The sequence below is a fragment of the Loxodonta africana genome, chromosome X (genome assembly GCF_030014295.1).
Source record: "Loxodonta africana isolate mLoxAfr1 chromosome X, mLoxAfr1.hap2, whole genome shotgun sequence".
Classification (NCBI taxonomy): Eukaryota; Metazoa; Chordata; class Mammalia; order Proboscidea; family Elephantidae; genus Loxodonta; species Loxodonta africana.
The window spans coordinates 124423397-124434261 of NC_087369.1; the positions used below are offsets into that span (position 1 = coordinate 124423397).

General features: G+C 40.5%; 1 protein-coding gene across 1 annotated transcript in view; it reads left to right on the forward strand.

The window, feature by feature from the left end:
* Window positions 1–10865, forward strand: part of ZCCHC18 (zinc finger CCHC-type containing 18) — a 47090-nt gene that overhangs the window by 29902 nt on the left and 6323 nt on the right. The window contains 1 exon segment of the mRNA XM_010594739.3: window positions 10432–10606. The gene's annotated coding sequence lies outside the window, so the exon portion shown is untranslated.

Genomic DNA, 10865 nt, shown 5'->3' on the forward strand with positions numbered 1-10865 from the left:
TTTCTCTGTCAGCTCTGGAGGAAATTCCTTGTCATCAATCTTCTCCTGGTCAAGGAGCTTCTCAGCGCAGGAACCTTGGGTCCAAATGACATGCTCTTCTCCCAGCTTTGCTTTCTTTGTTGTATGAGGTCCCCCTGTCTCTCTACTGGCTTCTCTCTTTTATATCTCAAAAGAAGTTCTACTCAAGATATACCCCAATCCTGTAGATTGAGCCCTGCCTCATTAACATAACTGCCTCTAATCCTACCTCATTGACATCATAGAGGTAGGATTTACAATATTAGATGACAAAATGGTGGCCGATCACACAATACTGGGAAACATGCCCTAGCCAAGTCGACACATATTTTTGGGGGATGCAATTCGATCCATGACAGTCAAAAACAGGAGGAGAAAACAGAATGTGTGTCTAATTGCCTCCATGAACAACTGCCTCCTTTGCCATGAGACCAGAAGAACTGGATGGTGCCTGGCTACCATTAATGAATGTTTTGACCAAAGATACCATATTTTTATGCAAACAATGCACATATTCTACGTTTTTTTGACAACTGCACCCTCTCCCTATGAGGCATTTTCATAAGCACACTAAGCTAATTTTTACCTCGCGGGGTGGGGTGGAGTGGGCGCAGTTGGCAAAAAAATGTGTAACACTGCATAATTTGCATAAAAATATGGTATTAGAGAAAAATCCTGAGCAAAAGGGAAAAATGCAGAACAGAATTCCAAAATCTCATGGAATCCAGACTTTCTGGAGCCACTGAAGCTGGATGAATCCCCAAAACTAATGCCTGACATATCTTTAAACTTTAAACCAAAAATATCCCCTGAAGTCTTTTTTTTATTGAAATTTTTTATTGTACTTTAAAGAAGGTTTACAGAGCAAATTCGTTTCTCATTAAACAATTAATACATGTATTGTTTTGTGAAATTGGTTGCCAACCCCAGGACATGTTAGCACTTTCCCCTTCCTGACTTTGGGTTCCCCATTACCAGCTTTCCTGTCTCCTCTTTCCTTCTCATCCTTGCCTCTGGGCTGCTGTGCCCTCTCTCATTTTGTTTTATGGGCCTGTCTAATCTCTGGCTGAAGGGTGAACGTCAGGAGTGACTTCATTACTGGGTTATAAGCGTGTCTGGGAGCCATACCCTCAGGGTTTCTCCAGCTTCTGTCAGGCCGGTAAGTCTGGTCTTTTTTCCTTTTTGGGAGTTAGAATTTCGCTCTACATTTTTTTCCAGCTCTGTCCAGGACCCTCTATTGTGATCCCTGTCAGGGCAGTTGGTGGTAGTAGCCAGGCACCATCTAGTTGTGCTGGACTCAGTCTGGTGGAGGCAGTGGTAGTTGTGGTTGAAGTCTTTATTAAACTAAAATAATAAACCAAAAACCCGTTGCCATAGAGTTGATTCTGACTCCCAGTGACCCTATAGGATAGAGTAGAACTGCTCTGTAGGGTTTCCAAGGCTGTATATCTTTATGAAAGCTGACTGCCACATCTTTCTCCTGTGCAGTGGCTGGTGGGTTCAAACTGCCAAACTTTCGGTTAGCAGCCAAGCACTTAACTACTGCGCCACCAACTTAATCAGTAAAGAATGTCTGCCTTAAGCATTGTGCTCTTTTAGAGAATTACCTATATGTGATCAAACTGACAATAGCAACTTGAAAGGTTAGATGAGAAGCTTAGGGTGCAGTGAATTGATGTTAATGGTGGAAGAATAATTTGGAAAAGGATAGCAAGGATGGTTGCACAACTTGAAGAATGTATTCAATGCCACTGACTTGTACATGTAGAAATTGGTGAATTGGTGTATATTCTTATTTTAAAAAATAGTAATAATAATAAAAATATCCCATCCTCTTAACACTGTTACTATTTAACCTATTTGGCAGCTCCCTGAAAAGGCTCAGTGGGGAAAGCCCTATCCTCAGGGCATTTGTCAAAAGCAATTGCTTATCATAGCAGCTACCTTGGGCCATGATACCAGCTGAGGAAAACAAGAGTTAGGCCAAAAATCATAAAAGGGAGATCTGGAGAGTGAAATGTCCTCCACAGGGGTCTTTGAAAAACTCCAATATATTCCTGAAGATTTAAAGTCCACACACATATGGAAGACTGTACACGTGCCCAGGACAAGACCTGAGAACACCCTAATCTCTCACCTCCAGTTGACCTTGAGAGTTTGTGAAAGCAGGAAGTGAAGACTAAGGCGAGTTGTAAACTGCCTACTAGAGCATTTTAAGGCATAGCCCAACAAACACACAACAGCCCCTTTGCAAAAGGTGGAATACTTACTGGTTCAATATATTCTAGGAAATCTCTGACCAAGTATTAGCTGACAACTAAACTAACTGAGCAGAGTTAAGTGGCCATATTCAACAGGAAACACAGACTTTACAGGAAAGACACTAAACAAACAAATAGCAACAACAAGCCCTGGAGGGGGGCAGGGAGGATCTGATTTCCAGAGTTGCCACATTGTTTAAAACAGAATTTTATAAGACACATAAATAAACAGCAAAGTATGGCCCAAACACAATGGGACAAATAGCAATAAATAGAAACTGTCCCTGAGGAAGCCTAGACATTGGACTTAGCAGACAAAGACTTTAAATAAGGTGTTATAAATATGTTCAGAGAACTAAATCAAACCATGTGTAAAGAATTAAAGGAAAGTATGAGAAAGATGTCTTACCATGTACAGAATATCAATAAGGAGATAGAAATTATAAAAAAGAACCACACAGAAATTGTCAAGTTGAAAAGTACAAAAATTAAAATGAAATATTTACTAGAGAAGTTCAAGAGCGGATCTGAGCTGCCAGAAAAAAAAGAAATCAGCAAATTTAAATACAGTTTAATTGAGATTACCCAGTCTGAGAAATAGGAAGAAAGAAAACATGAACAAAGCCTGAGAGACCTGTGGGACATCATCAAGTATATCAACACAGACATAATGAGAGTTCCAAAATGAGAGAAGAAAGAGAAAAGGGCAGAAAGTGTATTTGAAGAAATAATGTCCAAAACTCCTCCAATTTGAAGAAAAACATTAATCTACACATCCATGAAGCTCAATGAATTCTAAATAGGACAACCTCAAAGAGAACCACACCTAGACACATCATAACACTGGGAACATGACAAGCATTTCCACTCTTGCCACTTCTAATCAACTTTGTACTGGAGGTACTAGCCAGGGCAATTAGGCAAGAAAAATTAATAAAAGGCATCCATATTTGAAAGAAAGAAGTAAAACTCTATTTTCAGATGGTATAATCTTGTATATACAAGACATACAAAAATATATACAAATATAGAAAATCCTAAGGAACCCACAAAATTACTATTAGAACTAATAATTATGGCTAGAAAAAAATTAGTGGGGTTGCAAGATAGAGGTTCGATATGCAAAAGTCAATTGCATTTCTATACACTAGCAATGAACACTCCAAAAAGAAAACTAAGAAAACAATTCCATTTATGATAGCATCAACAGAATAAAATACTTAGGAATAAATTTAACACAAGAAATGCAAGACTTGTATACTGAAAACTATAAAACAATTTTGAAAGAAAGTAGAAAATATCTAAATAAATAGAAAGACATCCTGTGTTCATGGATAGGAAGACTTAGTATTGTTAAGATGGCAATATTCCCCAAGTTGATCTACAGAATCAGCACAACCCTTATAAAAGTCCAACTTTCTTTTTTTGCAGAAGTTGACAAAAATGAACCTAAAATTTACATGGAAATGCAAAGAGACACAACAGCCAAAACAATCACGAAAAAACAAAGTGGGAAAACTCACATTTCTCAAATTCAAAACTTACTATAAATATACAGTAATCAAGACTGTGTGGGACTGGCATAAGAACAGATATAAAGATCAATGGAATAGAAAGGAGAGAAATAAACCCAGACTTTCATGGGCAAATGATTTTCAACAAAGGTGCCTAGACAATTCAATAAAGAAAGAATAGCCTTTTCAACAAAAGGTGCTGGGACAACTGGATAGGCACATGTAAAAGAATTAAGTTGGATCCCCATCTCATACCATAGTCAAAAATAAATCAAAATAGATCAAAGACCTAAATGTAAAACTCTTAGGAGGAAACACCGGCATAAATCTCTCTGATGCTGGATTAGGCAATGATTTTTTAGATATGACGCCACTAGCAAAATCAAAAAAAAAAATACATAAATTGAACTTCATCAGAATTGAACATTTTTGTGCTTCAAAGCACATTATCAAGAAATTGAAGACAACCCACAGAATGGGAGAAAATTTTTGCAAAGCATGTGGATCAACAATCAACAGCCACAGAAGCAGCAGTCAAGAAATCAAATGACGTACTGTTTTGGGCAAATCTGCTGCAAAAGACCTCTTTATATTGTTAAAAAGCAAAGATGTCACATTGAAGATTAAGGTACACCTGACTTAAACTATCGTCCTTTCAGTCTCCTAATATGCATGCGAATGCTGGACAATGAAAAAAGAAGACAGAAGAATTGATCCATTTGAGTTGTAGAGTTGGCAAAGGATATTGAATATACAATGGACTGCCAAAAGGGCAACCAAATTTGTCTTAGAAGAAGTACAACCAGAATGCACCTTAGTAACGAGGATGGTGAGGAAAGACCAACAGCTAGGACACCATGTTTTATAAAGTAGAGGGTCAGCAAAAACCAGGAATACTCTCAGTGAGACAGACTGACACAATAGTTGCAAAAATGGACTCAAACATACCGATGACTATGAAGATGGCACAGGATTGGGCAATATTTCATTCAGTTATAGATAAGGTCGTTATGAGTCTAAGCAGACTCCAGCGACTAACAACAACATCTGTCAAAGGTCTAGTATCCAGAATGTACAAAGAACTCTTACAATTCAACAACAAAAAGATAACCCAATTAAAAAAATGGGCAAGATATATGGATAGACATTTCTCCAAAGATAAACAAATAGCCAATAAGGACATGAAAAGATGCTCAGTATCATTAGTCATTAGGGAAATGCAAATTAAAACCACAATTAGATACCAACTTACACCCACCAGAAAGGATATAACATTTTTTAAACAGAAAAATAACAAGTGTTGGTGAGGATGTGGAGAAATTGGAACCCCCATACACTGTGGTAGAAATGTAAAATGGTGCAGCTGCTGTGGAAAACAGTTTGGCAGTGTCTCAAAAAGTTTAATGTAGTTACCATATGACCCAGCAATTCCACTCTTAGGTGTACAAATGAGAGAAATGAAAATACATGTCGACACAAAAACTTGTACATGAATGTTGTTGTTGTCGTGAGGTGCCGTCAAGTCGGTTCTGACTCATAGCAACCCTATGTACAACAAAAGGAAACACTGCCCAGTCCTGTGCCATCCTCACAATTGTTGTTATGCTTGAGCCCATTGTTGCAGCCACTGCGCCGATCCATTTCCTTGAGGGTCTCCCTCATTTTCGCTGACCCTCTACTTTACGAAGCATGATGTCCTTCTCCAGGGACTGGTCCCTCCTGATAACATGTTCCAAGTATGTGAGACATAGTCTCACCATCCCTGTTTTTAAGAAGCATTCTGGCTGTACTTCTTCCAGGAGAGATTTGCTCATTCTTTTGGCAGAACATGAATGTTTATGGCAGCATTATTCATAAAAGCCAAAAAGTGGAAACAATCCAAATGTCCATCAACTAATGGATAAGTAAAATGTGGTATATCCATACAATAGAGTATTATTCAGCCATAAAAAGGAATGAAGTACTGACACATACAACAACATGGAGGAACCTTGAAAACATCATACTAAGTGAAAGAAGCCAATCACAGAAAACCACGTATTGTACGAGTTCATTTATATGAATTGCCCAGAGTAGGCAGATCCATAGAGACAGAAAAGCAAATCAGTGGTTGCCTAGGGCTGGGTGGGGGATAAAGGAGAGTGGTGGTGGTGGCCAGTGACTGTTAATGGTCACAGGGTTTCTTTCCGGGGTGATGGAAATGACTTAAAATAGTTACACAATACTAATATTATATACTAATAACTGGCACAGTAGTTAAAGCCAATTGATTGCTAACCAGCAGCTCTGCAGGAGAAAGGTGTAGCAGTCTGCTCCTGTAAAGATTTACAGCCTTGGAAACCCTATGGGGCAGTTCTACTCTGTCCTGTAGGGTCGCCATGAGTCGGAATCAACTTGATGGCAACGGGTTTAACCAGATACTTAATAGAATATACTAGTAACCACTTTAAAAGGGTGAATTTTATGGTGTGTGAATTATCTCAGTACAGCTGATACAGAAAATAAAAAAATAAAACCTACAGGGGTTCCTCGCAAGCAAACAACAATGTGTAAGGGTTAATAGGTGCACTTGGACCAACTAGGAAGCCCACAGTCTAAATTTTACAGCCTAGCATGTAGAGGAGCTCGTAAAAAAGCCCCATTTTCCATGTGACAGACACCAGTGCAATCCAGGAAGCTGATCCAGGGCCTACTTCATCGTGCTAATTGTCTTCTGTTCATTTTTAACTGAGGTTTGTTATTAGCAAAAGATTAAAAGGACCAAAATGAAACTCCTGAATACGCTTCAAACCCATTGCCACTGAGTCAATTCCGACTCATAGTGACCATACAGGACAGAGTAGAACTGCCCCATGGGGTTTTCGAGGAGCGGCTGGTGGATTCTAACAGCCAAACTTTGGTTAGCAGCTGTAGCTCTTAACCACTGTACCACCAGGGCTCCGAATACACTTTACTAGATACAATTTCTTACTCAGGTCACCATGTTTTACTTGCCTAACTCCTGTTTGTTACAGATGTGGGATACCACTCACACCTCCACTCCTGCAGGCTTTTGATAGAGCACACACACAAGGGTCTGTTTTAATAATTTCAATGATAATAATGACAGATAATAATAATATCTTACATTTAAACAGCACTTAATGTTTGCCAGGTACATCCTAAGTACTTTACCTATATTAGCTCTGCGAATCCCCCTAACAACGTACTATTTTACAAACGAGGAAGCCACAGCATAGAGGGGTTAAGCAACTTACCCAGGGTCAAGTCCAGATTCCAACCCAGACAGTCTTGGTCCAGAGTCTGCAGTCTTAATGTGGGCAAGCCCCCATAACTCCTCTGATGGAGGGGTTCTTATAAACCACATGGGAGAACATGGCTTAGGACTGAGGTCAAAGTGGGGCTTCTTACTTCCTACTCCCTCCACCTCAGATTTTAAATCTTAGTAACTGTACCTTCAAGGAGCCCTGGTGGTGCAATGGTTAAGCACTAGGCTGCTAACTGAAAGGTTGGCAGTTAGAACCCACTTAGTAGCTTTGCAGGGGGAAAGACCTGGCATTCTGCTCCTGTAAAGATTACAGTCTAGAAAACACTATGGGGCAGTTTTACTCTGTCTTATAGGTTTGCCATGAGTTGGAATTGACTCGACGGCACCTAACAACTGTACCTTCAGGCACCACAGACAACAGAGGGAGTAATTCTTCTATATAAATTTGTTCTCTGGTGGCGAAGTGGTTAACTGCTAGGGCTGCTAACCAAACGGTCAGCAGTTCGAATCTGCCAGGCACTCCTTGGAAACCCTATGGGGCAGTTCTACTCTGTCCTCTAGGGTCACTATGAGTTGGAATCGACTCAACTGCTCTGGGTTTGGTTTTTTGGTTTGGTTTGTTCAAAACACTTTGGTCCTGGGGGTGGGAATCAGGGAGAAGTATAATTGGATTAGGGGTAAAGAAAGCATATCTTCTTCATGACCCAATGAGCAAAGGCAAGAAAAAATAAAAGCACCATGGAAGGGAAGGAGAAATCACATGGGGTGGGGGAGGTTCCCTTAGTGAGGCTTCAGATAGGAGTTACCAGGGTGATGCCCAGAGGCCAGTGAGTGCAGGGGCCAGCAGGGTCTTCGGTTTTGTCTGTCTGATCATTTGTCTGTTTTTAGTCACACTTGTGGCCTCCATTATCTGCCTGATAAAAGGCTGCCATAGCAATGAGCTCTGCCTCTGCTTTTCATTTCGGTGAAACACCAGTTTTCCCAAGAAGCTTTTTACATAAAATCCAGACATTTCACTCCCAGCACATCACGTTTTTCTTTTATCAGAACACTAATGCATGAGCTCAGTGGAAAGTGGCTCACTGTCCTCAGAATTGCTACCAGGGAAAGATAAGTGATAGAAGAGCAGTGGAAAAATACAAGGACAGAAAAAGCTTGCAGTTTTTTGGCTTTGTTTTTCTGCTTTCACACTAGGCAATTTTGTAAGAGATAAGAATCCAGTGATAAGCCAAGGGATGAGAACCATGCTTCTCAGTTTGTGGTTGTTGTTGTTATCCTCCTGCATGTCCGTATACATGAATGCACATTTACATTCGTCATTTATTATTTCAGTAAATATTTACTGAGTGCCTACTATGTGCCAGGCATCCTTTTAGGCACTGAGGATCCAGCAGTGAACAAAACAGATGAAAAGTTCTGCCGTCATTTACGTACTTCTTCCTTTTCATCTCTGTCTTAGCTATCTAGTGGTGTCATAACAGAAATACCACAAGTGGATGGCTTCAACAAACAGAAGTTTATTCTCTCACAGCCTAGTAGGCTGGAAGTCCAAATTCAGGACATCAGCTCCAGGGGAAGGCTTTCTTTCTCTAGAGGAAGGTCTGTATCATCTATCTTCCCTTGGTAGAGGGGCTTCTCAGGCTTAGGGACCCCGGGTCCAAAGGATGTGCAATGCTCCCCATGCTGCTTTCTTAGTGGTATGAGGTCCCCCACTCTCTGCTCTCGATTCTCTCTCCTTTTATCTCTTGTAAAATAAAAGGTGATGCAGGCCACACCCCAGGGAAACTCCCTTTACATTGGATCAGGGAAGTGATCTGAGTAAGGGTGTTACATTCCACCCTAATCCTCCTCTTCAATATAACCCAATCCTGCCTCATTAAACCACAGGCAGAGATTAGAATTTATAACACACAGGAAAATTACATCAATCACAAAATGGAGGACAACCACACAATACTGGAAATCATGGCCTAGCCAAGTTTACACATATTTTTGGGGGGCCACAATTCAATCTATAACAATCTCCCTCCTCTCCTTTTCCTCCTTCATCTAGAGAAACAAAACCAAACCCATTGCCTTTGAGTTGATTCCAACTCATAGTGACCCTTTAGGACAGAGTAGAACTGCCGCATAGAGTTTCGAAGGAGTAGCTGGTGGATTCAAACTGCCAACCTTTTGGTTAGCAGCCGTAGCTCTTAACTACTACACCACCAGGGCCAGGCTCTAAATTAGGAGACCTGGGTTCTGGTCCAAGCTCTGCCACTAATTAGATGTGTGACCTTCTCTAACATCTCCAGGATAAGGTGCCCTCTCTGTAGCTTCTGAGGATGAGTAAAACACCTGTCTTGGAGCTGTGAAGAACCCTCAGATCAATCCAATACAGACTCTGTTTTCTAATACAGGACTCACAGACTAGTAGGAAAGCCAGACAAACTTCCAGACAACTATAATGCAAAGTGGAAGGAGAGAGAGAAAAGAAACAGACAATGATGATTAAGAGAACAAGAAATCTAGGTTTCCAAAAAAGTGGCACTGGCTTTGGGCCTTGAGTGTTGGGTAAGTGTGAACGGACAGGCGTAGTATCATGGATTGAATTGTGTCCCCCCCCACAAAATGTGTCAACTTGGTTAGGCCATGATTCCCATTACTGTGTGGCTGTCTTCCATTTTGTGATTGTAATTTTACGTTAAAGAGGATTAGGGTGGGATTGTAACACCACCCTTACCCAGGTCCCATCCCTGATCCAATGTAAAGAGAGTTTCCCTGGGGTGTGGCCCGCACCGACTTTTATCTTACAAGTGATAAAAGGGAAGGGAAGCAAGCGGAGAGTTGGGGACCTCATACCACCAAGAAAGCAGGGGCGGGAGCAGAGAGCATCCTTTGGACTAGGAGAAGCTCCTAGTCCGGGGGAAGACTGATGAGAAGGCCGACAGAGAGAAAGCCTTCCTCTAGAGCTGACACCCTGAATTTGGACTTCTAGCCTCCTACACTGTGAGAGAATAAATTTCTCTTTGTTAAAGCCATCCACTTGTGGTATTTCTGTTATAACAGCACTAGATAACTAAAATACATAGTTTTCAAGGAAGAATGCAGAGAGGGAATAAACAGACCCAGCAACAGGAGAGTAATTGATGATCAAGGCTCCTGTGGGGTAGCAGAGAGTAGTTCAGTGTGGCTGGAACACAATGAAAGAGACAAATACCCAACTCATGTGAATTTTTACAATGAAACAAAAGGTGGAGACACTTTGTGCTTTGGCCCATAATCTCAATGTTAGTTGCTCATTGTGCTCAACATTTATAACCAATATTTTTGAGTGATCACCAATGAAAGAATTCCAATAATAGCACTAGGATTTCTATTCTTACAGATAGAATGAGTTACCCAACCAGAGCTATTCATGTATATAAAATATAAAATGTGGACACATACGGAGACTTTTAAAGTGAACCAGTTTCTTCCAAATTTAAAGAATGAAACTCCCATACGTGTCGCTGGAAATAATATTATTTGTGTTTCCATCAACCTCATAAAATGAGATCTAGGTAAGCAAACTTTCCTCACCCTTTCCTAACTAAATACTGTTACCAAGTAATATCGAAGAGCTAAAAGTCTTCACCAGATAAAAGTAAACAGTTTCAACACTAACACCATGAAAGCATCTTAAGGAAATACCTCAAATAAGGTACACTGAGGCAAGCATTCACATAACCACCCAAACCAAACCCACTGCCATTGACTCCATTCTGACTCATAGCGACCCTACTGGACAGAGTAGAACCACCCCAGAGTTTCCAAGGAGCA